Source organism: Octopus bimaculoides, chromosome 19, assembly GCF_001194135.2.
Source record: "Octopus bimaculoides isolate UCB-OBI-ISO-001 chromosome 19, ASM119413v2, whole genome shotgun sequence".
In the NCBI taxonomy this organism is placed as follows: domain Eukaryota; kingdom Metazoa; phylum Mollusca; class Cephalopoda; order Octopoda; family Octopodidae; genus Octopus; species Octopus bimaculoides.
This window is the reverse complement of record NC_068999.1, coordinates 54094871-54101342: the sequence shown is the minus strand read 5'-3', so window position 1 is coordinate 54101342 and position 6472 is coordinate 54094871.

Sequence of the window (6472 nt, the reverse complement as noted above, 5' to 3'; positions counted from 1 at the left end):
ATATATATATATATATATATATATATATAAAGAGAGAGAGAGAGAGGGGGGACCAGTCAAGCAGCACATCACGCTGTAATTCTTGGGCTGAGAAATCAACACTTAAAAGCCATAATTTTAAGGAGCGATAAGAATTTTTGAATAAAGGAAAATTAGTAGGGGTGGGTAGGTACCGTCAGCGAGTAGATAGGGCTCTTAATTGTAGATTTTAAATATTTGAGAGACAACAATGCATAAATCTTAATTTTTAAAAGAGCAATGAATTCTAGGTGAATAGAATATAATGTAGCATGAATTTAGGAATAGATATTATATACACATACCACAGAGTTTTTTTATAGATGAGAATGCTAGAATACTGAGTTTGCTGCAGTAATGTTTATGTAAAAGAAATCAGTTTTTAACACTTTTTATGAAAAAAATTTATATATATATATTTTTACAACTAAATATAGAAATAGCAGGTGTAAATCAGTGTTAGAATATATCCTAGTTTTTGACTTTCAAGTCTTAAAGTATTTAGTTTGGGTGATAGGTTTAATATACCACCTGGTTTAAAAATCACCACTACCAACACAACTAACCCACTATTCAAGCTTCTCAACCACACAGCCATGACTGCACCTACATCTTCCCAACGACATAGTTCCAGATTCAATCGCACCGTATGACACCTTGGGCATGTCTTTTCTTCTGTAGCCTCAGGCCAACCAAAGCTTTGTGAGTGGATTTGATAGACGCAAACTGAAGGAAGCCTATCATGTGTGTGTGTGTGTCTGTCTTCCACCACCATTTGACAACTGGTGCTGGTGTGTTTACATCCCCATAACTTAGCGGTCCAGCCTAAGAGACTGATAAAATAAGCACCAGGCTTTAAAAAAGATAAATACTGGGGTCAATTAGTTCAACTGAGCATCTTCAAGGTGGTGCCCCAGCATGGCCGCAGTCGAATGACTGAAACAAGTAAAAGATTGTTTGTTTGTTTGTATGTATGTATGTATTTGGCCATACTGCACCAATACACATACACACACACACACAAGTTTGTGTCAATGCCTACTGGTTTAAATCGACATGTCAAAAAGCATCCCTTTATGTCAAAAGTGTGATAACCATTCAGTAATGATGATCAATAACACAAGTACCAAAACTGAAATAAGAATCATGAGTCAATATAATCGACTAAAATGTTTGAAAGAGGCAGATACCCCTGCATGACTACAGTCTAATGACTGAAACCAGACAAAAAAAAAATGTAAAACGTTTAACAAAAAGAATATCTCTAAGAAGCATAATTGCACAAGCACTACCTCATCAGCTGACTCTCTGTCTGTGTTGTCTCATATGTGAACACTGGCTGGCTGGCTGGCTGGCAGTAAAGTCAAGACACCTTGACCTGAACATAGCTGGCACCGAAGCTAAACCTAAACTGTAAGCTACCTTAATGTATTGTGATCTACATAATATAGTCTACCTCATGTAATTATCTGAGTTATTGACAACTATAATTTTGGGGACTATCAACATCGTTTTTCCAATATTTACATCTCAAGTAGAGTCAGAAATGTAAATGAGAAATTGTGAAGTTGTAGCATTGATGCTTTTTCCAAAGGTATTGATTATTCATTTTTCAGACAATTGACCTCACCTTTGAAGAGGAGAAAAATGGTCAATGTTATATGCACAAGCTGTGGGTTACGAAGCTCACTTTGTAACGAAATAGCTTTGGATTCATTCCTACTTAGGCAAATGTCTTCTACTATAACCCTGGGCCAACCAATGCCTTGTGTGTGAATTTGGTGCAGAAGCTTGTCATGAACGTGTGTGTGTGTGTGTGTCTTTGTGTTTGTTCCCTTATCACTGCTTGACAACCACTGTTGGTTTGTCTATGTTCCTGTAACTTAGTGGTTCAGTAAGGAACCAGTAAAATAAGTACCAGATTTAAAAAAACTAAGTACTGGGATCAATTTGTTTGACTAACTCCTTCAAGGTGCTGCCACAGCATGGCTGCTGTCCAATGACTGAAACAAGTAAAAGATAAAATATTCACATCTCTAAAACTGTTTCATCAATGGCTGTCTTATTTTTTGTGATTGAACAAAGTACCAGACTGGATTTGGAAGAGGACTCTTATCCATGATGCCACTGATGCACCCCCATTAGCTTAGAAAGGTTCCTGGTTCAAATCCAGTCTGATATTGTCTTTATCTTTTACTTGTTTCAGTCATTAGATTGTGGCCATGCTGGGGCACCACCTTGAGGAATTTTAGTTGAATTAATTGACTGTAACACTTAGTTTCTTTTTAAGCCTGGCACTTATTCCATTGGTGTCTTTTGCTGAACCACTAAGTTACAGAAATGTAAACACACCAGCACTGGTTGTCAAGTGGGTGGGGGGCAATCACACACACACACGACAGGTTTCTTTCAATTTCCATCTACCAAATCAATTCACAAGGCTTTGGTCAACCCAGGCTATAGTAGAAGACACTTGCCCAGGGTACCATGCAATGGGACTGTACACATCCAGGAATGAAACATCTAATGATTAGATATCAAAAACCAATGAGAACATTGTGTAGAAGTAAATAATGACAAATGTTTTCCTCTCTAAAGACGTTTATATATTACCTTTTGAGAAAGGCATAAAGATCACAACCTCACACTTTCTCATTACCTATCTTAGAAATATCTTTATTTCTAAATGTTGATTAAATAGTTGATAGCCCCATTGCACTGATTGATTAAACATTGATACTAACTAGCAACAAACAAAATGTGTGCGTGTGTTCAGGGGCATAACAGGGGTTGGGGATTACAGGCAAATATCAATTCATTCATGGATGGCCAACAGTGTGTCATGAATGAGGAGTCTCCCCCTCTCTTGCCCACAGCATCGTCTGCCAACTCAGTCTAAATATATGCGGTGGTGACAGTGGTGTTAGCGATGGTAGTGGTGAGGGTGGTAGTGGCATTGGTGATGAAGGTGGTAGTTTTTATAAAGTGTCAGGATAACCACAGGCTTGAGACAGCTGGACCTTAGACAGGCCCTCTGAGGTAGAGGGAGGGGTGATGATAACAGCTATTGTGATGGTAGTGGTGTTGTGGTGGTGGTAGTAGTAGTTGTTGCAATCATAAAGAGGTGATGAGTGTTGTGACGACGACGATGATTGTTGTGGTGGTGGTAGCAGTGGTGATGTCATAGCAATGATGCAGTCATAGTGGTAGTGTGAGGAACAGCTGTGCTGGATCCAGCAATCTGATTGGCTGCGAAAATGATGACGTAGACTAAATGGGGGTGGATTTTGCAGAATTATAGCATCATCATCATCATCATCATGGTGCTTGTCTTACTACTATTGCTGCTGCTGCTGTTGTTTTAGCAATGAATATTACGGTCTTTACAATGAAAGGGCGAAAGCGGGGAATGACATCAGCTGACTCATAAGTTTGATATGTTTCACACAGAGTACACCCCACCCCACCCACTTCCCCCCACCACACCCAACTTCCCCCCCCCCACCACACCATGCTATACTACAGCTAATTATTACTACAGGCGTTGTTGTTGTCGTTTTTGATGTTATTTTTGTTAGTGTTGTTGGCTTATGAGGTCGGTTGGCATTATTGCTGCTGTTCAGTCCCAGGTCAGTCCTGATCAAGCTGACCTATGATCAAAGACTTTCCAACCATGAACATCACGTTTTTTTTCTTTTTAAACAGAGTATATCTAAGACTACATTATTCACTTTATCCTCTCTTTTAAAAGATAGTAGAATGTGATTTGAAGGGAAATTGGCTGCTATTTCTACATTTGTTATGAATGATATTAGTTGTTGTTCCCTCATCCACCCAAAATCAGCTCTGACCAAGCAAAGCTATGATAAAAAGCGTTCCAACCATGCCCATCCAGTCTTTTATTTAGATAGTGGCTGTGATTATCTGTCATTTGACTGTGGCCAGGCTGGGGCACTACCTTGAAAGGTTTTTGTTGAACGAATCAATCCCAGGATTTATCATTTTTTTTTAAAGCCTGGTACTTATTCTATCAATCCCTTTTGCTGAATTGCTAAGTTACAGGGATGTAAACACACCAACACTGGTTATCAAGTGGTGGTGGGGAACAAACACAGACACGAACACACACACATATATATATGGACAGGTTTCTATCAGTTTCCATCTCCCAAATCCACACACAAGGCTTTGGTTGGCCTGAGGCTATAAGCAGAAGACACTTGTCTAAGGTGCTATGCAGTGGGACTGAACCTGGGACCATCTTGTTGCGGCTGTCTCATTGGCTCAGTGCAGCTGTTGTCATTGTTTTTTAAACCAAAGTCAGCTTTGATCAAACCCAGTCCAGCTGTGACCATCCCATATTTTTATCTATCAGGGTCTATGCATTATCACATATAATGTAAGAAATGAATTTGTTGGTAAAATAGTAGGCATGGAGAAGAAAGTGGAAATGTATCTGGGGAGATACAGGAGAACTAGTTAATTTAGTAGAGTACTAGCAGGTCTGAACTGTATATTTAATGGTCTGTAGTTAAAATGTTGTCCCGTGTTTCTGGCAAAGAACACTTCTTGATGGAGGTTAGCTCATCTGGCTATACTTCCTGGAACCACAGGATTCCAGGATGTGGAATCATTGTGGTTCCAGTATGGCTGCAGTTCAAAAATAAGAACCATTAAAAGTATCAAAAAATAAAACAAAACATAGTGACTTGGTGACAACCAAGAGTAGAGAACTGTCAGTTCCCAGGAGGTGATTGTGTTTTTTTACCTGCAGCACCAAGTAGCGAAGGTCAAACTATGGGACAGGCACAAAACTTGACACATAGCTAAACTTTAAACAAAACAATGACAATACAGACCAAAGGACATGAAATTTGTGCTAGAATGTTCTATTGTCTGGAATAAACAGTATTTGAGCAATATTCTCAGATATGAAGGTAGAAATATATTTGTCCAACAGCTTGGCAGGAGCAGGGGTTAATTGATTACATGAAACTTTATTTTATCAACTCTGAAAGGATGAACAGTAAACTTGACTCCAATAGGATTTGAACCAAAAGAAATAACATTTTGTCAGTATTATTTTTGAAAGATGCTCAAAATGAATCTGCCAATCCATGGCATAGAAATATGTTAATAAGCAACTGCCTCAAAGTGAACATAGGACAAATAAGGTAAAGGGCTATTGAAGGACATATACAAAAACAAAACTCTCAATTAATTGAATTTACCCTCTTAGTCTGAGAAAGGAAACAAAAACTAGCAATAACTGAAAAAGAGCTGAAGGGAATAACTTCAAAATGCAAAGAAAGGGTCAATATAAAGCTACCTGATCACAGAGCAATTTGGGGAATAGTTTACAGTGTGAAAATAATTTACCAATTAGGTAACTTAAAATATTTTAATTGACTAGTAAATGAATTATTTGGTCACAGAATCTGTATACTCTTTGAGTCATTGTGCTGTCAGACAGTTTTATGTTGTTTAAGCAATGCTGAAGAAGTCTAATAAGACTGAAACATGTCTGAAGTGGGCATCATAGCTTCCGAAGATCAGTCTCCCTACCCCATCTTGTATATCGCCACTTAATTTTTAGTTCTCTCCCTTGCCCTTTTTTAAGAATAATTTTTATTATTAGGAATTATTTTCCTACCACATTATATTTTGTCACCGCCACATTAAGCAAGTGGTCTGAACTTGAATATATATTCATTATGCAGAAGTCATCTATAGGAAACTTTCTAATGTCATGTAAATGTGTGTGTTTGAATGTGGACAAATGAAAGAGAGAAAAATACAACGCAACATAGAGGCTATACATTTGTATCAAGTTTGACCCAGATCTGCATTGACCCAAAGTTCCACAGAAGCAAATAACATCTGATCATTTAGACACTTCAAAACATCTGAATGATTACCTATGGTTTGCATCTGTGGAACTTTTGGTCAATACACATCGAAGTCACACTGTTGATACAAATATATGTGTGTGTTTGTGAAATAAGCCACAAAATTGACAAAATATCAGTATCTATGAACCCTGAATGGGATTGGAGGTGAGTTGTCTCACCTGTCTATGACTTTCAGGTGTTTTAACACTCAGTGCTTTAAGGGAGTCATCCCCAAAGTGTTGTACTGCAGTGAACCAGTGAAGAAGCAACACATACATTGAGTATGGAGTATGTGTGGTCAATAATATATATGTATAGAGAGCGTGATGTGCTGCTTGACTGGTCCCCCCTCTCTCTCTCTCTTTATATATATATATATATATATATATATATATATATATATGATGATGATGATGATGATCTTTTCTCCCGCCATGCCTCTGTCTTAAATTTGTTGTCTTAAATTCATACTTATTCATTTTGTAAGCTTCCTAAATTCATGCTACGTTATATTCTATTCACCTCCATCCTCTCTCTCTCTCGTAGTTTTTCCTTAAGGTCTT